We start from the raw sequence: 25745 nt of genomic DNA on the forward strand, positions 1-25745 counted from the left end.
CTACAAGGTACACGCAGCGAGCTACTGTTTTGTTAAATTATACAACTTGAAGTAAAATGATTTTGCAACCAATAAATCAAAGATAAAGAAAACCAATTTTCATCAAAAAATTTTATTTCATATATTATAAAATATATATTTCTCGCTTAAATTTGTATACGCAATAAAATTTAACTACTTGAAGTTTGAATTTAATGTTTGTTGGGAGGACGTCATACGATCAGGTGCGATCGTTATTACGAGCCCGTTATGCAACAACCATTACTTTGTTATAAGCGTGCAAAGTGACTTCTGATTTATTACTTACTTGCAAGTTTGTGAATAGTCGGTTTAACTGTTGGCCAATTTCGGGCATTATTAATTTTCATATTTTATCTAGGGCATACAGGATGCAAACACGCTCCATAGCTCATTATGAAAATCGAATTTTGGTATTTGGAATTAAAATTCAAATTTTATATCTTTACATGATGAGGTTAAACATAATGATTGGAAAATAATTAAGAGATTGATTTTCATTAGTACTTCAAACAATTTTAAAAACGTTTTAACAGAGGAATTTTCATGGAAAAGTAGATCATTCTTATGGATTTTTCCTAGGAAAAATATTGATATTATAGAAATAAATGCCTTCGGATATGAGGAGATACTCTTATGTTACATTCTTACAGATATTACATTCTCCACACATCAGAAACAAAATCTTTCTATTTTAATTCTACTATTATTTATTTAGCATTATCCACATAAAATCGTGTCAATCACTTTTACTGGTGTAGATATTATCAGCATAAAGTGTAGTCACTTTAAAGCAAAAAACGAAAAATTTTCTTAAAACTAGATTACTTCCACTGGTATTATACCTACTTTTAAAAGAAGGAAGGTAGAAAAAATCGACAAACTTCCAGCTCAATTTCTAGATTAAACCCATCAATTATAATCTATACCACCTATAACGGTATCTTTTTCTAGCCGGGTCGCATTGCATTTGATGAAACTTTCAATTGAGGTGCCTTACATAATCTTACAAAAAAGATTCGAATTAAAAAAGAACGGGATAGAACGTTATCCTTGACAACAGCTTAAAAAGATTCGTCGGGTCTAATGACAAGAAACGCGAAACACAAGCACGAGAGGCCACGTACACAAAGTTTCTCTGAGGCGAGAAATTAAATTTAATGCCGCCTGGTTTTTTACCAGCGTAATAACCTTTCTTACGCCGTTAGTCTCGCGATATTATTTCCTCGAGCGGGTTACGATGTTCTTCGATCGTGACTGATCTACCATGCTTCTTCTTCCACGTCTCACCGTCGACACGTGCTCTTCGCCCGTCCAACGTTTCGTTCCCCTTGGTCTTGGATCATTGCTTCTTTTGCGTTGCAACGGGCCTGCAAAGTGTCGAGAAGGAATGTGCAAAAACGTGAATCGAATGGGCCGCACGTGCGAGTAAGGTCGCTTGGAAAATATTTTCGATTATCCCTCCAGTTTCGGTCCCGATGCTAACACGAACCACTCTGTTTTTCTATTCGTATATCCTTACAGAAGTTTCAATCGGCTTGATAAATTGTCCTATTCAATTGAATGTCATGGTTATAGCAATCGTAGAACGATATTCAGCTACGATAACTAACAAGGAAAGTTACAAAGAGAGTCTGAATTCATAAAAAAAGACATCTTTGTGCTCGTAGAAAATAGGAAACTTTGTGTATTTTTGTTCTAGTGTTTTCGATCTCTTTATTTTGTTTATTAATGCAGGAAATAATGACATTGTTATATGAGACATTTACAGGTGTAAAAATGCGCTGGATGTACATATGAAAAAATATATAATTTATCTAGAGTGTAAATTTGTATAAAAACTTTGCAGTTTATAGAACTTATAATACTATTAAGAGTTTATTTACAGCAATTTGAGTTCATTATTTTAATGAGTATTTTGATTTGATTGGAAGCATTTCTAGTGACGTATATTCTGGCCACGAAAACTGGTAATAACGTATAAAATAGGTATATTTGGATGTTCGTACAATCACACAGGTAATACAAAGCTAAATAGCGTCGCTGATGTAGAATTCGTCGCGCACGATTCCGTATCTATTTACTATTTACCTATCGTAGTACGTGTTCCAGTCGTCGCTGAATCGACACTTGTTACAACCCGACGCGTGTCGACATGATATAGGATTTGATTGGCTCAGTTCCACAAATAAATGCACATGCTATACGAACGCTTTCTAAATCTAAATGTATTATTGTTATTTATTCGTGATGTATTTATCTCGTGAACCTAATTTATTGTGATAAGTGTTTTCCGATATATACACGCTTTAACTATTTATTTAAACTTATTTAATAGTAAAAAATCTATTGATATAGAAATGTAAGAGAATATCGAGCTCTGAATGAAAACATCATCAATCGTTAAATATTGAATTACTAATTAAATGATCAACTGCTTTGTATGTATAATATAAAATCGGAGCAATAGCTTTATATTGAATATTATTATACCGAATGACATATCGATGTGCATTAACATGTATTAAACCGAATACACTTATCTTAACGTTATATTATCTATCGTGTTCGTGCAGAAGATATCATCAATCTTTACATATGATTATCAAAATAGGGAAAGTTCTACCGACAATGAGATGGACTATCAGAAGTAAGATGGATAAGTACTTGTAATTCATGATGTGTGAAATAGAGGTATAACAAGAGCTGTACTCGTGTTATATCTCTCCATATTCTCCATACTCATGTATGAAAAATATTCCGAATGAAATCAGTTATTGAAACAATATAGGCTAAGTAGATTATCTTGTTCTATTCAATTCTAACCAAATTTATTGGAATATTTGAATTTGCTTTTTCATTTATTTCTGAAAACTTAAAATTACGGAATATACTACAAATGCATTCTTTAATTGCCTACTTAACATTTAAAAGCATGGTATCTAGGCATTAGCTATCGCTATCAATATTCTTGCCATAAAGTAATTTCCTGCATCGAAGCGCTACAACGGAAGAACGTCTAATCTGTTCGGTGCTTATGGTTCAGATTGTTCTTAGGGCTCACATTCCTTTAACTCGAACGAGGATACTAATTTCTACGATAACGTTAATAAGAGCAACATTTCGAAGCACATTCCAGTGTTGGAGTTATGGCTATCACTATCGAGTTCATCTAATTACTAATGGTCACTAATGGTCTGGTCTAATTACTAATGATCACTAATGGTTATTATCTGAAGCTAATTAAAATTTTGAGATGATTTATAAGTTGCATGAATGTAACATCGAAAGTGGTTTATAAACCAAGCTTATAGATCTCCACGAATTAACATCTGTCCGTAATTAATAGCCAAGATGGTATCATCTTTTCAATGTATTTCAATATGAATTTAACATCTGCCCTTCGCAACATCGACTTTTGTTATTCGTCCTAGCGATACCGAATCGTACGAGCAAAGTGTCATTTGTATTCAAGTCATGAGTGGTCGCAAAATGTTTAGGACAAGTACGATAAAGGGTAACGTTTATTACCTGATACTGAGAAATGTAGCAACCAAAAGTAAAATCATTTGTATGTTTAACGTTCTGTGTACCGGTATGCGATATGATAATAGCTGTTGTATACACGACTGTTAAGGAAGATCATCGTTAATCCGTGTTCTGATATTCCACAGAACGTAAAGATGGGAGGAAATGGCTCGTGGCAAATGTAAGACGGTAGTTTTATGTTTTATTATCGACTTCCGCCGGCTGTTCTGTAAAGTACTTTTATATAAATGTGTTTATTTAAAAAGAAAACTTTTTTGCTATGAAGAGATTTTAATTAAAGATAATAAAGAGATTCAGTACATTATAGATATTATTTTTAAGAATGAAGGTGTGGTGGTGATGCACCGAGGAATATATTAAGCTTGATAATGTGTGCAATATTAGAAATATGCAAATGCTGAAACAGGACGATGTTAATGCAAATTGTTTGTATAATACGTATGTTAATAGTAAATACATCTATATTATTCGTTATTGTACGTAGTCTTGTTACTTTGCAAAATATTTTAGTGGATGCGGTAGATTGAGTGCAATAAATAAATAAGTAATTTTCGTCTTGATTTTAAGGACCCCTTATTAGAAAAGTTAGAATTGTTGATATATTTACTCGTAATATCAAGGTACTTTATTGCACAATAATATTCATGATATCTAAACACTGGTAGATACTGCAATATACACAAATTATCTACATCATTTGGAATATTCTATACCACACATGTTATGATATGACTGTGACATTCTACCATGATCATTTAATCAGTCATAACTAAATTTTAAAAAATCTAAATCAATTAAATCTTCCATTTAATAATTATTTAAGAACATGAATCAACAACTGATCAAATTAGAACACCATTAAAATGTACGTCGTTTCTGTATAAGATCCCTCTTTATCCCATTGAATATTGAAACTTATTTATATATTGAATAATTAACTGTTTAAACTCTTGCTATGATCTCTATGGCATGCATATATATATATATATATATATATATATATATATATATATATATATTTGTAATATATTTGTACTAAATATCTTGTAGTTTCTATGTGTGTTTCCAGATTTGATTCAAAGTTTACCAACATAATCATAATAGTCATTATAGTGCCAATAAAATCTCAAGATGTTTCGCATGAGAAACATCTCAGCATGAGAAAGTATCTACAAGTGTTCGATACTTTCGTGAACAACTGTATATTAAACGAGCATAGAAAACGTGAATGGATATGGAATCGAATTTAATTCAGGTTTTCCGTGCACGAAACTGAGGATTACTATGACATATTACATTCCAGGTTCGCAATTATTATGTTCCTGGATAGACGCGCGTCCGGACATTTTCACGGGTAGTTGTGCACATCGAATTCACTTTGGCGATCGAACGCGAAATTTCCGCGTTCGACGGATTATATAGTTTACCATGTCTACCGCATCCAACTTCCACAGAATGCACGCTCGTCGACGCATTCCGCTTATTAATGATAGAACGTCGCGCGCGGAATATTTACTTTCGACCACAATGTGAACAGATCAAAACGTCGTAATGCGTTCGACCGTACGATTATTGTTTATCCAGGATATTACGTTTAATTTCTGTTGCCATACACGCGTCGAAATAAATTAAGTTCGCCAGCAGTTCGTTCACCGCGATTTGCGGTTTTCCATAATTCTACTATTTATTGCAGTATCTGTTTCTCCGCGGTGAATATAATTTTGGTGTTTTTGCTAAAACTACAATTAAAACTACAATTAAAAGTTTAAGATATACGATACGACTGCTTTTGTAACAGAAATTTATTGAGCTATAGTTTTATAGTCGTCGTAATTACCATCGTATAATTGTTACTAATTACTGGGTTTAATTATTGTACCTGATTCTTCCTGTTCTTCATTTTTTTTTCTTTTGTCCGTTTTGCTTCGTTTTCACTGACAATGGATAACACGCACGTTACAATAACTCGTATTATTTTAAACTACTGTTAGAGATGTAATGAGATTTTATGAGGGATTTATGAGCAGTTACAAATAATGAAAGAATTGCTTTTCCTATATAAAGAAAATTTCCTTGGAACGAAGGTATTTAGACATAATGTAATACCTGCGTGTATTAAAAAATTAAGAGCAGTGATATTATTCCCTTTTAATGGCTTCTTCCAAGATATTTTATACTTTACTGTAATTTATACTACTACTTATAGGCATATACACACATAAAATAACAATTAAACTGTCAGGCTTCAGATTAATATTTAATCACAGCACAAGTCACATTGATCAACTCCATAAATTAAACAACAAAAAGGATGAAAACACTATAAACATTATTCTTTCAAATTCATATTGGGATTTACGATTATTTCTACGATCTTTTTTCAACAAACAGACTAGTGGTAGAAGTAAATACGTTTTTTAAGAAATTGAGCAATAATTATATTTCTTTCTTTCTACATTTTATATATACTTGTTTTACTACTCAGAAAAGAATTTAAACGGTATTTTGTATGTCTGATATTCTAAGGAAGGTATGAAGAATCACGGAGTACCAATATAAAGACGTAGACTGTGAGATTAAGGGCGGCAAAGTAACGTGAAATAAAAAACAACAAGTGGATGGTCGTATTCAGCGCTGTAGTGTTAAACCAATTTCGAGCATCATTTGGAAAAATGAAAATGTTCTCGGGAAGGAATCAACTTTCTCAATAGGTAGTATACTAACCTCTCGTTGGCGTATTACGTCAAAACGAGAAGATCGTTCGACGAGTGTAGAAGAATATGCAAAAGAGGGAGTATCACGGGCAAAACGAGTCACGTATATGAAAATACAGGGGTAACGTCCGAGAATCGACGGCCGATCGAATATATTTGATAAGTCATAGCAGCTGGGTGATCCTCGGAAAGCGCGGTGATGGTGATGTCTACGTACTCGTTAAGTGGCGGCCAGGTAACTCTTTGCTGCGGACATGGAGAGGGAATCAATCGGTAAAGCAAGTCCGAAAGATCGGTTTCCTTTCTTGTCTGCTGGATCACATCGTAGCTTCGTGACTCTAACAACGCGCTAGATGATATCGAGCGCGTCGTTTCGAAATTATCGTCGAAGATATCGTAGATCGTGGATATTGTTATGATGGGAAAAAATGGACGAATTGATGAGTTTTATTATTGAATGTATATTCTGGCTTCTGGCCTCTGAATTGATACTAATTCGCTACTATTAAAACCTATGAAGTGTTTATTAAAACCTAAAAAGTTTTACTTGTATTATGATTTGCAAAAATATTTATAAAAATTCCTGAGATACTCCCCTTTTTATTTCTTTTTAATTGCTTATAAATTTCTGTTTGTTTTTGTGAACCAGCATACTGTCTAGATTATATTATTTATAGTAGCTGCAAAAAGTATTTGTACACACTCTTATTTTCTAATGAAGCGTTTCATTTTTATTAGATTCTACGTTTCAGTTCCATATATAGTATCAAATTTCTATAATAATATGAAAGTATTACTAAGCGATACGAAATTTGTAATGGCTGAACTTACTTAACTAGTGTGCATATAAATCTAATAATAAATATAGTGGTGTACAGATACGTGTTGTCATTATTGCATATGTTAAATTGTCTTCTAATAGAACTTGCCAAAATTTCGTTCTTCTTTATTAAATAAAGAAGTGCTTCTGTTTTCATATTCGTTAATGAATGTCAAAATATACATGTCAGATGCTCTTGTAGGTACCGTAATATACCCCGGGCGATAACATGATGACGTTAGAGCCAATTTAATTATATACAGGTTATCTTGGAGTAGAACAAAAGACATCCGTGTGGCGATTGATGTTCCTTACTATAGTAGAATCATATATACAATAGTAGACTTACTGTATGTGTGAGATGTGATAGTATTTGCGACTCATATATGGATAGAATAATTTATTTTATTGCCATTACAAATAACAACGAAAGTTATGACACTCGAGTAATGAAGTAGTTGGCGTATCACTCGCTATCCGATTATAGTTGAGAAGCTCAGCAGAAACACTGGATAAAGATAAATTGCTTTGATCAGAACTAGCAATAAATGTTATAACTATTATAAAACTTAACGAGGGTACAGTAAAATATCGATTATCCGGATAAAGATTTGCAGGATTTCAAATTCATCAAGCTTACTGATGATCCGATCAACAGAAATTCTTACTGAAAGTTATTTGTATTTATTATGGATGGAAACTCATCAAATTTAGTATCTTATATTTAAAGCTTTCACGTGAATGATCTATGTAACTCGTGCATAATTATCAATTTATCGAGATTAGTCGTATCTTAAGCTATATGTACAATCGCGTTAGAAGATTCACATTGCATTTAACTCGAATTTAACTAATATATAACGCGTCGAATATAGGTAATAATTTTGTTTTATTTTTCCATGATATGCCACTACCATATATCCGATAACTTGATTTCATCCAAATGATCAATCGCTTAATTTACTCGATAAAGATCTTTTACTGGTTATCTATTACAGCACATGACTGGAATACTAAGCAAGGGAATAATCATGGTGCCAAAGGCCACTTCGAGGTTACAGTAGCTTCTACAAACAACCCCATACCCCGATTGCGTTCTAGGATATAACTGCTGTTCATACATTAATATCTCCTTGAAGTAGTGATCCGTCTTCCTAAAGAGTACATAAAGGACGAGATTACTATGGATCAAATAGATAAGGAATATTGAAGGGAGACGATAGGGAAAAGTATAAAAAGTTAATTTCTTTTCGGGTTTACATGTAATGTTTCGAAAATTTTGGTCTGTAGTGCATAACTTTTAAATTTCCTAACCACGGATTATTAGTTCATCCATCTATGGGAAAATTAAAAGCGTAAAAATATACAGGGCGCATACAACGCACAAAAATAAAAAAAACACACTATAATATTTAATATGTGAAACAAATCTTTAAGTTTTATTTGTTTGGTTACATTCACAAATAATATGAAATTTCATGAACATCCATAGTCCGTTAATAATTTAACATAATAATACAATATTTTATTGAATGTATTTTACTTGTAACGGTTCAATAATGTTCGTTTTTAGTGGCAAAAGTGAAATCCTATTAGGCATAAAATTGTATTCTTAAAATATGTCTTCATAATTGAGGCATTTCGTGCGCTCGTCGGAAGTCTGTGAACAGACATCACAGTTTTTTGATGCGTCTATCAATCTACTTCATGTTCTTGCCCTTAGGACAAAAGGGAGAAGGCAGAAGCCAATATCTCCCTTGTTTCTTTGAGAATCTCTTCATTCCAGTCGGCTAGCGATGGACGCACATTTTGTGTCCCAGGAAATAATTTCATTAATCCGTCATCCTCATTTTTCTTCAGATTTTTCATGAGATTACTTTATTTTCTTTTATTTCTTCGTTTAAGGAATGTCTATTATCAATTTTATTCGTTTCATATATTAAATATTTGAGATATTATGTTTTAGTATAATAAATTATATATTTTTTTAACCTTACTGTATATAATATGTACAGTTTACGTTTCTAAGAGATTTTCTTCAAAAGATTCCAAGAAGAAAGTTAATAATTTAATACTTGACAGCCGTATACTAGTAGCGAAACCTTATTTTCCAAAGCACATCTTTCTACTATACTTTTACATCTAACTGCAAAGAAATTTTTTACCACCTTTGTTTTCCAAAAAAAAAGTATAGGAAATTTCTCGTAACATTTACGTAATTGTATATCATAGAACACTATACGCTACAATTTTGCTATGTCGACTTAGAACATAGTTCTAATATTCCACATTTCGTGTTCTCGGTTGCCAATGTCCCTGTAATATCAGATTTACTCTCGTCATCACATCCGCCATTACGGGCAGAGATGGTCAGCTTCGAAGAAAGTATACCTCAGACTGAAATGGTTTTAATGAGACCTGCCGTGTCAATTCTGAAATATCAACTCAATATGTAACTACGATTTAACAGTAGCCTATTAATTTAATCGCTACGATATATACGTCCGATCGATTTGACTTGGTTACTAGGAAAAATGGAACGAATAACTAAGTATAGAGAGAATAAATGAGTATAAATGAGTAGGTGCAAGGAAGTAGCTGTCGTCCTCATTGGCATCGCACATGCTTGTTACTACGTCTAACAATACTTAACTGCTAGGGTTTCGATTTTAAATTGAAATTCGAATTGCAGATAGCGTTCGAAAAGTACTTTGAACTTGTTGTGCATTGGGAACACCGAGAGAGGATACGGGATGGAGTGCGGAAATACTCGACTGCACCACGATTGATCAAAGTGTTCACTTCGAAACGATGATGCATTGCTTCGCTGTATTTGCTTAGTAGTAATCGATCAAATTTTCATTCTGCAGAAGTTTTCCAGTCAAATGATCAGATCTGCTTTATTCCTTTTCTCTCTTTTTTCTCCTCTTTGTTCGCTTTCTCTAAGATACTGCAGATTGGTCTGATTTTTTGCGTTTATGTTTCAGAAGATGAAAATAGAGAAATGTCAAGTACCAGCGAAACAAATATTCATGTAAATTTAGATTGAGAAAGTTGTAAAATTTTGATATCAATTGAAATGATTGAAGCTTTTACGAGTTTCCTGGTATAAGAAACAAGCTTTCTGAAAGGAAGAATAAATCTTTACACCGTTTATTTACAGTCCGTTTTAATTTCGCGAATGCCACGCAGATTTACGTTCTCGATGGAAAGTTTTAATTAAAATCGGGTTCAACTCTGTTTGACGCTCTGGAGCCGGAGTACATTGGGTGCGTTACCTTCACAATCAATTATTCTTATATTAAAATAGAAGGTTTTGAGACGTCTGGATCAACATAATGGATTAGCTTCATGTAAATATCTAAATTAACTTATTATAAAATTGGAACCCCAAAGTAGTGGCATATACTTTGATAGAAACAAAATATGGAAGTACATATAAGTTGTTCAATAATTTTGGTAAAAATATTAAATACCTAACAACCTTTCTTGTTACCTTATTAGTATATTAATTTTAATATGAAGGATGAGGGAAAAGAACATGGAATGTCATAAAATAGCTTTATCGAAAGGAAATCAATTTTTAATACTTTAGTCTACCGATAAGAAAGATTCGACGAATTTAATTTTGTATCATACATAACGTGAAATTTATATCCCGGAAATATGAACGAAAGAATAATTATTTTACGTTATCTTAATTTTTTTTCCAAGATAAACACTACAAAATTTACTACTACTCTATTTTGAAAATTCTAATTTACTCCTCTCCAAAAGTCTTTTTTACCACACCAACATTACCAACTGCAATAAAAAGCATTAAAAGCTACAGATACATTTCTCCCATCTTTGATGCTCGAAAAAATACATAAAAGTCTTTATCGAGTGCACATAGCTCACAAAATAGCGCATCTTAAAATACGAGACGTAATTTTACTGTCATTCTCAGCAATTTGGAAGGAGATAGATTTCTATGTAATATAATATACACAGTGAGCACAGTTGTTCGTAAAACTGGTTTATTACCCGTCTAAGTAGACATTTCATCAGTATCGTTAACTACCGAATAGCAATGAAGACAAGCCAAAGCCCATTGCTAGTCGTTCGAAGCGTGACAGGATCCGATGTCTGTGGCGCGTTCCGTTTCATCTTCGCACCTGACTGTAATAACAACATCCATCGAGAGTTAATGACTTTTGCTGGCTAGATCATACGATGTTAGGTCACAATTTCGCGCGTACACGCGTACTCCCAAATGAAGTTGGCGGAAGTCATTGGTGGAGTGAGACAGGAAGAGAGCTGCAACAGCTCCCGCGGGTGTAGATGGGCTGCAGGCAAAGTCCGTTAGTTCCACGTGTCGTTACGGTTTATAAGCATAGGATGCGTTCGACGTTGCACTACAGCGCGGCGGCGCGCGGCAGCTGAGTTCAATGTACCCGGTTCAAGTCAGCGAGTCGCTTTAACATCCATCCTCTCAGTCAACAGATATCTCTGAAATAGATGCTACGTTACTCTGGCGCAAGAAGAAGGAGGAACAGAGACTAGCCGGCCGGATATCGACTTACAATTTGACATGGACTAGGTACCTGTCACCGTTAAGTCCGAGCCGAAGAAAAATTTCGATCGTTCGCCGCATATCGGCCACGTCTCTCTTTCCGTATCCCCCGTTTCAAAGCCACAGGAATTCGATCGACTCGCTTCTAAACGAAACATTCGTCTCGATTATCCTCGGCTGTCGCCTTGAACGTGCAGATCAAACTCGATGCGCAAGAAATACTATCCCTGGTCCACCTGGTCTGAACCTCGAATATCCCTCTCGGTTCTCTGATTTCCGGCCAGCAAGAAGTCGGGACGTCTCCGCAAGTCTTAAGAGATCGAATCGAACGGCCATTAATTTACATTAATACATCGCGTTGCAGGTGGTAAGCCATTTGGAAATTTCACGGCGTTACTCAATCCTCGATTAACACGTCGACATTTCTCATCCTTGTAATTGTCACGCTATATTTAGCGTGGAGTCTTTAACAGCTTCCACTATTGAGCATTTAAACGACCGTATAGAGAAAGTATGTACACTCATATTTTATGGAAATGTAAATAAGGTTGTACATGGATATACTTGTCTCCTAAACAACATCTGTATTTCTGAGAAACTTGTTTTTTGAAGATGTACACAATATTGTTTAGAGATTTATTTTGAACTATCGAGATTCGTTTTTCGTATATTCTTCCGAAATATTTTATATTTTTTATGTTTCTATAGTCCAATATTTTATTGTTATAAATTTTCACTAAGGGAATGATTGATTTGAAAATTACATATCTACGCACTGTATTTCTTAAATATTATACGCTTATTATACTTACTCGTGACATTTTATTAAACTATGAAAGGAAGCGAATCTTCTGATAATATTCTTTTCTCGGCTATAAATTTCATATTTCAAAAGCAACCGTATATCAAAAAACGAATTTAGATACTTAGCGATTAATGTATGATTCGGTATAACAAAATCTTTATATTAATTGAATAAAAATATCTTAAATATTATTTACAAATTCTTGAAAGTTAAGAAAACTTCATTATCAAAAAGTCAAAGACCACCTAAAATCAAATTACGTTAAAATCGATTAAAATTCCTGTCTCTAAAATTCGATTAAAATGACAAACGTACAGAGTGTTTGCAGTAAAAGGAGAATCTTTCTTTTTCTGATTCGCGGCTGGTTTGTCCTCTGGATACTCTGAGCGTTCATCGCCAATTAAATGCGTCGATGTGCCGGCCCTTTTAATCGATCAGGGTTGGAAAAAAAAAGTTGGTAAAATGTGGTTCGTCGAAGAGAACATCGGAGGACTTTGTCCCGACAAGAAACCGATTCTCACTGTTCGAACTGGTTTTAACGCTCGATCGGTGTAATTTGCGAAATTTATAGTCCCTGAGAGTGGCGGTCGTGGTTGTTGGGAGAATCGCTGCGTTAACGAAGCTTGATGGAGCCAGCCGACATATTATCACGGACCGTGGCGCGGCGCACGACTGTTGTTAATTAATTATAATTCGAGTCGCGAAGGGTATTCCCCTTGAAGCTGGAGCAACGGAGCTCGACCACCGTCGACAACGTAATACTCCCATCGTATTCCTTCTTCTGATCCGTGCTTCGTGACTCGAGGGAAACGTAGTCACGATAAATGAGACCGTGCGATGATGACGAAGCGGCTTACGCATGCTTTTCTTCCACGGTGAGCAGTTCAACCGACGTAAGAAAGAAGAAAGAGACAGATGGAGGAAGGTGTACGTATGTTATATGGATATATAAAAAGAAAGCCGGATCGGGAAGATGGTAGAGAGAGAGTTGCGAGGTATAGAAGAGTTGGTACGACGACTAGAGAGAAGCGAAGCAACTATGATAGAAATAGAGTGGGGAAGAGATAGAGGAGAGGCATTAAATGGAAGCGGCGAAGCGGGAAGAAGGAAGAGCGAGTAGAAAGAAGGACAGAAGGGAAGGGATGGCACGAACATAGCCGGATAGCCGCGTATAATGCATAAGAGAAGCGGGAAAGAGTAACGAACTGGCAAGGTCGAGCGTGGTAGGCCAATGTCTCGTCCTCGTAGTACGAGGTGAACCAGCGCTGCTGCAACTGCCTCCTCGTGGCTCGCTGCCGTTGCCACTGCCGCCACCGCCACCACCATCGGTCACTACCACCATCGGCCAACACTACATACTATCATCGACTCGTCGTCTTGGTTCCTCTGCTGCAGCTGCAACGGTCCAACACGCCGACCTATGAGGCCCGGGGAACGGTGAGCGGCAGGCCTTCCTGCAGCATTGCAAGGTCGCAACTATGAGAAACCGGCCAGAAGAAGAGGAAGTAGCGGAGTGGGAGTGACGCTCCTGTGGAACGCTCGACGAGAACGATACCGAGAGAGAGATACCATGAACTTGAAGCGGGGCTAAAGGGAGCCTGAGGGGTAAAACGTGAAGTCAAACGTAGCGCTGCTATTGCCATGGATGCGTAAATCACTCGCTTCTTTCACACCCGTGTTACGTAACTAATTCGACATCGGCCATTTCGGTCACGTGGCGAGATCTCACTTTCCAGAGCTCATGAATAGAAAACTGACACATCATTCTGACCTTTCTTCCGCGTTTCTTACAATTTTATGCTTTTTTGATTCTAGAAATAGGAAATTTTAGAATGATGATGGACATTGCGATGAAGCAGTTGGTTGTTGGGAAAGGAATTATGAGATGTGCATTGTGCTTTTCCATGAAAATCCTTATACTAGAAATTAATAGTATCGATTTTTGTATAAAAATTCCTGCATTAGGATTGATAATATCAAAATAGAAGAACAGTTATATTATGATTATATATGTTAAATCATATTACCAGCTATTGTATCCTTGGCTATATGAAGCACAGGTTGTTTGCTTTATTATCATAAGTAGTACTCTTTAGTAGTATAATACTTTTTATATAAAGTATCTGCAATTATACAAAATATTAAAAGTACGTATAAATACATTTTGAAATATAGGTATATACAAATATATGTTACAAATATATAAAGGAAATACGAGAAATCTCATTTCTCGTATAACTAATTAAAATACGATACCATCCTATATCCCTACATCCTTGTTATATCATCCGCATATACACGGTACCCAGACCAAGCTATAACTTTTCAATGGGAATCTCTGCTAGAATTCAACGAATCTTCGCAGAATTTCCGCCTTATATCCTCGATACGCTTAATGTTATACCATTCATTTCGAGAGTCCTTCACAAAACGGAGCTACAGTTGCCCCGGCGAACGAGAACGGGAGAAAGGGAAGATCACTGAATCGAAAGGAGAAGGAGAAAATAAAAGAAGGAGAAGCATAAACAGGCAGAGACGAAGTAAGTCCAATCTATCGACTCTTACTCGGAACGGGAGGATGCACCTATCTACTCTGCTCCCGCAGCGTTGATCGTACAGAGAGTTAGAATCTCCTTTATCTCTTTATCTCCCTCTCTCTCTCTCTCTCTCGTTCCTCTCCCTTCTCACCTTTCTCTATCTTTAGATATCTCTGTCTCTTCTTTTGCATATTGCATTTTGTGTCTACGTGATTAACTCGCATGCTTACCTAAACCTAATATACCGAGGAATGTGTGTTCGCACGGTTCCCCACGCGGAGAAGATATCCACCCATCGTTAATTCTCCGAACATCATAACGATGTCCCAAGGTAATTTGAAAATCCTCATTATCTTCGAACCGGGAGGAGCCTCCGTATGCACACGTAGTGCAGAGGGTATACTGCTTTTCGTGATCGAGCGTAGATCTTGAATCGATAGCCAACGATATTCGTCACCGCTCGAGAGAGAGAGAGCTTCGTATTATTCATTACGCGAAATCAGAGAATGGTCACGAACGGATTCATTAAGGCGCGCTAACGTACCGATCAATTTAATCCACAGAGAGTATGGTTTACAATTGATACAAGATGCTTTATTGAATAATCTGGCATCAGAACCTTATTCGGTTTAAACCGGTGGATCCCAATGTTCGAACCATCTAACTTTGCTAACGAGCTACACGACTCGAATCCGATCTTGGCGATTTCTCCACCAGTTTGATTGTTTGCCAATATAGAGTTGAACGATTATGATTGTATTCAATGAGATTCTTATTTAAAGCATCACACGCAAGTTGGTATATACCGTACTATGCTGAAACGGAATTTGATTTCATAAATAAATGTAAAAATACTTGGTCGTATTTTGAATCTATTGTTATCTCTTAACAAGTGTTGAATTCAAGAAGTATTGGTAATTTGTTAAAAAGATGTTGATTAATTTGGTGTAATATTATGTGTGGTTATTTATCGTTTCGATAGGAAAAATTTCTTAGAAGCTCTAGTTAAATAATCATTCGACGAATCTACTATCTTATTGTTGGTATTTCAAGCTTCAAGCACTTCAAACAATTTTTATATAATTAGTATAATTCAATTTTAATAAATATAACGAGTAAACATTATAATATTTATAACTATATATGTAATTCAAGACCTTATTTATTGAATTATTTTTTAAAAATTTGTAAAGCAGAAAGGTCTAGGAATAAATACAATCATAAGGAGAATGTCTAAAAATTTGTCTCCGTGTAACCACCGTAGACATATTTCATAAAAATATACAATTAATTGTAATTATAAAATCATTCTAAATGGCTTAGGACTTTTGTACAATACCATACATACACCGCGCTGCTGAAAAATATATTTTCTATTATTTTTCAGTTTAAAGCGCAATTCAAAATATAAATGGTCTTTCACCTTGGTGTTTCATGAAATATGCATACGAAACAGGTGCGTGCATGTATTTAATATTTCGGAGCCAGTGTAGCTACATTCGCGTATTAAATACGTTTCATTAAGGTAAAAAATTTCAAGTAAAGGGGCGTGTATAGTTTCTGTAGCGTAGCTTGCGAACATTGGTTTACAAGTTATTGTAAAATGAATTCTAAAAATATAGAAAAATAATTTCTGGAATTAAGTCGTCGGCGAAATTTTCCCACTTGTTTTATGTAGAAATCGAAACTGAAATATTTTATTTCTTATATTGTCATTACAATTTTATTCCCTTTTTGATTCTCTTTCCTGGTGATTAAGACTCCAGAAGATATTAACTTTTATTCATTTTGATCTCTATATTTATATTTATCTGAAATTATATCTTAAAAGTGTTACATAATTGCTGCGTTTTATCTACTGCTTATGTTCTACGTGATCGTAATAACCTATTAATGTAGGGCTTGAAAGATAAGCGAAGAACGATAAAAAGCAAATAGTATTATTTGAAAGGCAGTAAAATGAAAGGTACACATTTAATACTATACATCATTATGTTAACAATAATTGAACTGTTATAGATAAATTAAATTATATTAATGTATAGCTACTATAGTTGCACGGAAATGGAAGAATTATCTGTTTGGATATTATTATCGAAATTTCATAATAATTTGTCAAGTATATATCTAAAGACAAAATTGAATAATTTTAAATTTGCGAATATTTAAATCTGCTGAATGCTGGAAATCTATGTAATCCATGAAATTGAATAGTTAGTTTTTGAAATATTTTTTAGTATTTACGTTTATATTTCAACTTTGTTAGGATTATACGACGTTTCAGCGCTCGTTTCAACATCAAATTAAAAAAAAATAATCTTTCTAAAAGATTAAATCGAAAATAATTGAGAATTAACTCTTGTAAGTTTTAGATTTCCTTTCCATAAAAATGAAACCTTTTGTAATTACATTTTAATTAAAAATGCGCAATTAACGCGAAGAATAAAGCGTCATCCTATTTTCAAAATAAAAATAGTAATAAATTTCTTACAACAACACGTTTAATTGTTAGTCCTATCTTCACAATTTTACGATCATACAATTCTTAATCATTTGTTACCTATAGTATTATCAATACATGTAACATTTTTAACACAACTGAAACAATCAGCAAACGATGCACTGGTCGTTCGCAAAATATTTTTCGAGGCCGTAATGAGCTATTGAACGGTTTTCAATACAACACGATACGATTAAACATTTTCTCTTTACAATTTGCGCTCCATTTCGTTTGGAGCTATTGTAGAATGGCCGACAAACACTTGCGCTCATCGACTAATGACAAAATCGTTGTACAACACCACCCAGATTATTTCCTCCTTGTCGTTATAACAAACGCTTTTAGCCGCGAAGCTACAAAACGAACAATAAACATCAAATTGCGCTTGCGCGCGTTCTGTTGGCGGCGTTGTCCGTTCGCGAATCGGCGCTATGATACATTAACCACGAATCATAGCCGCGCGATTCGCGGCGTGCGAGAGGCGCGAGTTCGGTTTTGCCTCTGCAAATTCTATTGGCCTCCGTGCGCGTATTTCTCCGTCGAAACGGTTCCTCGTGTCTCGATTATGGGCAAAATATTCGACAAACAAAGCACAGTAGCCGTGCAAATACTCTTTGTTCACGGTGGTCGGCCGAAACTTCTCTATAACATGGCTCTACGGCATTGTGGCAATGTCCAGACCCGTCGACAAAAGCAACCTTTCCCTTTGTTCTTTCTTCATCTATTTTCCGATTATCCTGTTCGTTTCTCTCCTCCCACTTCTCTCTCTCTCTCTCTCACTTTCTCTCTCTTCCTCTCTCTCTCCGATCTTTGCTCTCCGTCGCTCATAAACGAACGATACCCAACACAAGCTTCACGTGCATACAACCCAATCTCTTTCGTTTACCCTCTTTGTTCAGCTTTTTCGTTTTGGGAATATTTACGCTATCGCACGGCCTCGTTTGTTACCTGCTGCGGCACGGGGCCGATAATTACGTTGCGGCCGTTTGTTTTAACGCTAATAACAACCCGTGACCCTCGAACGGCCACTACAGCCCCCCTACTGTCCCGGTGGTTGGTGCAAACCAGCGGCCAGCCTCGTGAATCCTCTCTCTAACCCGCTGCGTTGTTTTTCGTTGTCCTTATGCATTCGTTGTGCAGATATTTAATCAAGCCATCCATAATTTCTCGATCGCCGATAAGGCGGCATAGGTATTTCCTCATAATAATTAATTCGGCCCGCGTCTCCTCCGCTTGTAACGGATGTGATTACGTCTTCTAGTTCCTCGTTCGCCCATTCACCGTCGTGTTATTTATAATTGAACTAAGCCAATTGCGTACCATCAGCACATCCTTTCTTGATTCATTACGCTTTGATCGTGATTACCGACAGCTTTACGGACCAGCGCCATAAGCCGCCTTACGTGTAGCTTCTATGTTGATTTTTATACACATGTGCTTCTAACACGTTTTATTGCAATTGAAAGTGCTGATACATTTAAAGGGATGTGAAACACGTTTAAGTGAATAGCAGCTTACGCGATGAAACAATCAGCTTTTTGTTCGATAACATCGGCTTTTCTTATTTAACGACCAGTTTTAATATTTGTTTTATACTCATTGCGCGTTTTTTCTGGTTAACGTATTTAAGGTTTAAATCGCCTGTTTTCAGATACTTCAGAGAGGTAATCCGACTTGGTGCATATTTGATGCGATGCATTATATCTAGGTTTGGTAAATAAGATTTTATAAAATAAGTACCGGATGATAAATCCAGGTAGAGTAATCTTTTTAGGTATTTGTTTCATAAAAAAGACGAAGCATAGGGAATATCTGCTTTAAAAATAAACGTGAAAAGAGAAATAAAAGAATTTTCCGTTGCTAATGGTAATTCTTTGTTTTCTCAAAATAAATAGTAAGCAGAAACATGTGAATTACCTGTAACACCGTAAAATATTTCACTGAAATATCGTTAATTTTCTCTCTTACATATCTGTGCATGAAATTGTTATTCCCCAGTTTGTTATTTAATACGTACAAAGCTCGTATCTGAAATTTGATATGTTGAAATGAAATGTATAAAACAACAGAATAATCGTACTATCTACTTACTTCATTATAAGTTAAGATAAATTAATAACTATAAATTAGATTAAATTAGAAACTATCAGTATTTTATTACCAACGAGAAAATTGAAAGCGTTTGTGCAAAAATAGATTATTAATTCTTCCAGGACCAAATTCTTCTTTGACTGTGGGAAAAAAATTTTTTTAATCAATTGTTAATAGCAAGACACGTTTTGCCGTTTTTTTTATGTCGTTATAAGAAAGATGTAATAGATGACAATCTAAGATCAGTTTTATCAAAAACGGATATATTTATCATAAATAATCATTTAAATCATAAATCAAGTGGAGGTACATTAAATTTGTTTAAAAGAACGTTTTAAAAATATGCTCGGTATAAAAAAATATAAGCTGGGCGATTACCTTGCTTCGACTGATTTATTTCATTTTAATGTAGAGAAATCAATTGGGGAGCTCAATAAATCAAGAGATTGTTTCTTTATGGGTAGGGATTTAGAGGGAATTTTACGGTTACCTTCACGTTTTTCAACGAAGCAGTCACCACTTTCAACATCACTTGTAATGCCAGAATCATTATCCCAAATCATCTGCCGTTATAGCTCGTTGAAGCCATCTAGATAGCTATTATGGCGCTACCTATAAAAAAACAGCTACATAAGTACTCCATACATAGCTTCATTTAGAAAAAAAGAAAGCGAGATGAAGGTACTTCGAAATCTTCTTTACATCTGTATTTGCGAAAAAAATCTATTACCATCGCATTACATCTCCGCCTGTGACTATCCACTTTTTATAAATAATGTTTCTCAAGGAACCTTCAAGCCATAGCGACGTTGATTCCTACGACCTATAGCTTCACGCTGTATATATACTTCCTTTCATAAGTATTAAGATAGTTATAAAAATAAAGGTAAACTCAGAAATTATTCGAGAATTATTGAAACCATTAACGTACGAAAATATACGATGAAGACTGTTCATTCGCTCTTGTAGCTAAGTCTTGCGAATAATTTTTAGAAATTTTTAAATCATGAACCTCGCATGAATGCAACATCATGATCGACTGTTTCCTTGATAATAATTTAATCTAGTCATCCTATTTCATATGAGACTGGACTAAATACTGCTGAGGTATTCTAATACCTATGAACGTGAGTGCACGTATGTGTGTCTCCCTATTGATTTGATGGAAGAACTTGCGCTCGCTGGGATAATAGAGGTCCCGCAACAGAGACTTCAACAAGAAAACAAAAAAAAAATGAGGGGAGGAAAAGGGAAAAAAATTCACGTTCCGAAGCGTCTCGAGATTCATTAGGGCAGTAAAAGCGTCGTAAATTGAGAGCTGTCCGAAGAAATTTAAACCGTTCCAGGGTGTGACGATCGTAAAGCGAAGGAGGGCCCGTGGTAATTGGCAGTTTGGCGCGGCGAAATACTTCAACGTCCCACGCTAATTACCTAAAGTTAAGCGTTCGTGCTGTGCCAAGTTGCATTTTGCAATTCGTGGAGTGCAATCGACGCTGGGTGCTCATCGCCCGGCCGTGCACACGGACCTAATTCGTGGCCGATGTACCTATGTGTACCTCTGCTGGCTCTGCTGAACCAGCCGCCGCTTGCTCTCGGCTTTAGGACATCGTATTCAAATGTAACTACGTGCTGCCGGTGACGGCGTAATATATAAACTTGTTATATGGAAATAGATGCGTGTTTTTACTGGCTTTCCACCAGGACCAGGGGCGGAGGCAAAGTCATCCTTCCTCTCTCTCCCCTTCCTCTCTCTCTCTCTCTCTCTATCGTGTTTCCTTTCTCCCCCCTCCCTCTTCATCATCACTCTCTCTTTCTCTTAGTCTTTCTCTTTCTCTGGCAACGCGGTTATGCAAGTCAATTTAAATGGGCTGCCGGCATCCCCCGGTAGCTCGTTACCAGTTTGACGTTAGGTGCTCGCGTTCGACCCGATAACCGGCCTGCTAATTAAGCACGTTGTACTTTTTGGCCTTGTTGGTGCGATTAGTTGCTCAGATACGATTGGCCGGACGATCGTCGTTACAGTTATCATAATTCGGAATCGCGCAGCCCAGCCCTGTTCATTTTCTCGATCCGTTTCATGGGACGTTCCATCGAGCCGGGTCGAATAGTGAAAACCAGCCTGCTTTTGTTTTTACTCTTAATTATCCGTTATTATAGCTCGCGGCGCCAGTCGCACTCTTCAAACTACCGAGGTGCCACCACCAGCATTTAATAATACGTCGCGGTAATTAATCTGACCTCATTAAAAGCGCCCAAGGATTTTGTTGCGTACTCTTCTCGTATTTACCTTCGCGAAAATCCTCGTGTAACCTTCACGATGACAGCTAGGTTAAACGTTCCTATGCAAAATACACTTTACGCTGCCCTTCGTATTCTTTTTATCCCTTTATTACTACTCTTCGAACCGTGAATCGTAATTTTCTTGAGAAATCACAATCTATTTTATTCTTGCTGCTTCGTGTGTTAAGAAGAAGGAGCTTGTAAAAGGAGCGCTGCTATTTTTTGCTAGTATTTCAGTAAACTAGAAAGATATGAATTGTACGAGAAGCATTATAATATTCGAAAGTCATGCAGGAAGTAAGATCCTTTTTTGCTGTAAATTATTTTAATAAATCAACGTTATGTTATTGGATGATTCTTTCAGAGAAGCCGGGCAAATATTGTTATTTTTCATAGTAAATCGATATGATCTTTTTGATCAGTTCTCGACGATCTACTTGATCAGTTAAGTTAGGTATACATTAAAATATTAGCGAAATATTTTATTTAGCAGCGACTAGTAATCTCTACGATAAAAGTCTATGAAAAGATATAAGATGAAAAGACTATTATTATATAAAACTCTGCGGGAAAAATAAAAAAAGTTCTGGAATTTTTTCTTAATTTCCGAAAGCATTTATTTAGGTGCCTGGAATAGCATCTACCTTGAAACGTTTAGGATTATTATACTAAAGACTAACCCCGGAGCCAGTCATTAAGATTTCTTTGCAGATTACCGTACATGTACGTTTAACGCTGTTCGATATTGTATTTTTACCAAAATAAAAATTAGTGAAATTATTAATAAAAATTAGACAAGAAGAACACTTATTTTTAAATATTTTATTAAATATACAATATTCTGACTAATACAATTTTGCAATTAAAAATACAAAACATAGCGAAGAACGTTATAAAAAGCAGGATCATAATAAATAATAAGATCATGATTAATAGGATACGTTCTATTTTTTCTTTCTTTCCGATCGAATCCTTCTTCTACATAAGAAGTTTAGATTCTGAACAACCACAGTATTCCAAACAGTGATTACATTTCAGAAACGTTATTGGAATTACATCACAGGTGAATTTCCTTTATTCATTATCAATTGAAAGATGCAAAGTTTTCTCTCTGAATACATCGTCCTGTACGAATTTTAAAGGAAGTCTCGTGGAAATAAGGGGATTCACGAGGAATATTTTAAAGCCGTGAAAGTGCCTTCCGGAAATATTTAGAAGACTTTGAATTATTCAGTCGGTATCCGCGGACAGATCGACGTGGAAGTCGCTTCAAGCAGCATATTAATATGCTCGTTGCGTTTAACATTGAAATTCATTTTTCACGAGGCTTCAATTACACGTATAATTAATATAGTTCTCGCATCGCTCATGAATACAAAATTTTGTCGATCGCTTAATAACATACCATTGTAATAAATAGCGATAGTAATGAAACACGTGATGATAAATTTGAGCCGCAACTAAGAGGCATTCTCTGTAAAGAAGTTGTAAACAAAGATATGATCATTCACTGTTGAATTTGTACCTTTTTACAACCGACTTAGTACACGTTTAATTCAATGAAAATGTTTATCGTAAACAATGCTAGTCTATAATTAATAACTTGTAACTTGTCAGTTTGCTAGTATTATTAGTAAGTTACTACGTGAAAGAACTCGTAGGAGGTTAGTGTGACTCCGTATAGCTGCAGCCACAGTCGCTACGACTAATATCGAAACAGTGATGATACAAGAAAGTCGTTCATGAGGATAACTTTATATCTATTGGAATCGGGCGATTTTTTGTTCTTTTCCATAGGAATAGTCAGGTAGCGGAATTGCGTTCGGGCAAGTAGACTGCAACGAGCGATAGGAGGAGATATAAAGTGGTACTTTGCCTCGAAGAATCCTCGATTCTCTCGACTCGATATGACACTCGAGACCGTCCTTTCGCTCCTGATGGCCCTCCTTGTCGTTCTTGCAAGAAGGTAATTTAAAGCGAAGAGTCTCGCGGCAATTTTAACACCATCGCGCCGAAAAGGATATAATAGATGGGAAATTGCTTACCGGAGGAAAGGAACGATGGGGTGCGCGCCGCGTAATGAAACATCGTTATAAAAGTACTCTTTATTAACGAACGCAGGAAGAGATCCTTAGTTTCTCGGCCAACGAAATGGAATTCCGGAGAAGCTGATCCTCGAACCGGTGCACGGAATGTCCGCTCGATGAAATTTTATTCCGTAACAATGAAGCACGTACTGCTTCAGCCGATACTAGCCGGATATAGCCTCCTCCTCGAAGATAACAAAGAACTCGCTCTCTCTGGCCTTCTTCGAACAGAGAAGGCTTGTCGTTCGACGTTATTAACGGACGAAAGATTTGATATCGAACCACCAGGTGGATGCAATACACATTGCACATTACCTTCGATACAGATCATAGGTTTCTTTTTACCAAAATTATCCAAATCCTCGCTTATACGTACTCACGATAAAATATCGAAAATTCTTTTGTAAGCAGAGATAAGAAATTGGATTGACGATAAAATTAGGTCAGATGGATATATATCCAGATCTTTACGCGAATATAGTTAATTCGTGTGCGAGACTTTCAGAAATCAAACTGACCAACGCCAGTTTCTACGAATTCCTTAGATTCATTGTTCAAGTGGACAATTAATATTCAATATCTGAAAAAACAAATGACTTATTGTTATAAATTTATTTATCGTATGTACGTGGTATAAATAATTATAAGTTGCAAATGTTTGGAAAGTTATGTTTGTAATCGTGATTTCAGTTTATGGATTTGATCAGCATCACATCTGAACGACTCATATATATACAACTCATGTATATAAGAATTTTTGGCGACTACAAATAAGAACTAGCTAAATTATTTTATATTACGTCTTCTTTCATAAATCGCTAATAGTGGAAGTGATATATATAGCATCCTGTATAAGAAGATGTACTTGCATGGAATTCAAAACATTTCACGTGCAAATCTCGCAACTAATCATAAATGATAAATGCCACGTCCATGTTAATTCAATTTTGGTCGAACTCGATTCTCAATCACTGTCAAGGAGCGATCGTGTTCACGCTTAAATCGACAAATGATGGACTACTGTTTTTCGGAAATGCTTATCAATAATCGTATCAAAACTAGAATATAAATTGTACTTGACTTTTGAGATGACCTTGTTCGTCTTCATAAACTGAGGGATATCAATCATATTTTATTCTAGGAATTTTCACTGTAGTCGTTATGATGTACGTTCTATATCCATTTCGAGTATATTTAACGATTCAATAAAACTAATACGAACTGTTTAAGTATCTATAAATAATGCTGAATATGAAGGATTTCAGTGAAACGAGTAAAGCAATTATGCTACGGAGCTATTTCCTGTTTATTTTATTAAGTATATATTCGTTGCCAGATTTATGTTAATATGGAAATTAATGTAGGAAGAATAATACATTGGTTAATTTTTAATTAGGAAATTTCTTTCTTTCATATATGTATCTTTAAGAAGCTAAATCGATCGACTCTGTTTTTTGTAAAACTTTTAGATTTGATTATCCAGGTATATGATTTATGTTCGACTTTTAAGAAACAAATGACTTATAAAAGCGAATTCATTTATTACAAGGAGATGAAATAAATAACTAAATTTTAGATCTTGATTAATAACATAGAATAAATTTCTCCACACTTGTCAACAAACACTATGACAATTAAGAATTAACCTGAGTTGTTTGATAAAGTAGATTAAGACTTGATTGGTCAGCCCAAGTGAAACGAACTACAATACAAATCACGAATTTCTATTTCCATTATGCGAACCCTTATTTATTTTTCACTCCACAATATAAAAAACAATTTTTATTAA

General features: G+C 35.4%; 1 protein-coding gene and 1 long non-coding RNA gene across 4 annotated transcripts in view; one reads left to right on the forward strand and one right to left on the reverse strand.

The window, feature by feature from the left end:
* LOC117204959 (autophagy-related protein 16-1) overlaps positions 1 to 25745 on the forward strand; it is a 600053-nt gene that overhangs the window by 207247 nt on the left and 367061 nt on the right. The window lies entirely within an intron of this gene.
* Positions 11104 to 12334, reverse strand: LOC117204963. Its single transcript, XR_004487163.1, has 2 exons — positions 11688 to 12334; positions 11104 to 11592 (listed from the first exon to the last, which is right to left on the reverse strand). It is a non-coding gene; the product is annotated as an uncharacterized LOC117204963 (long non-coding RNA).

This window comes from Bombus bifarius, unplaced genomic scaffold (genome assembly GCF_011952205.1).
Source record: "Bombus bifarius isolate JDL3187 unplaced genomic scaffold, Bbif_JDL3187 scf7180000007984, whole genome shotgun sequence".
NCBI lineage: Eukaryota > Metazoa > Arthropoda > Insecta > Hymenoptera > Apidae > Bombus > Bombus bifarius.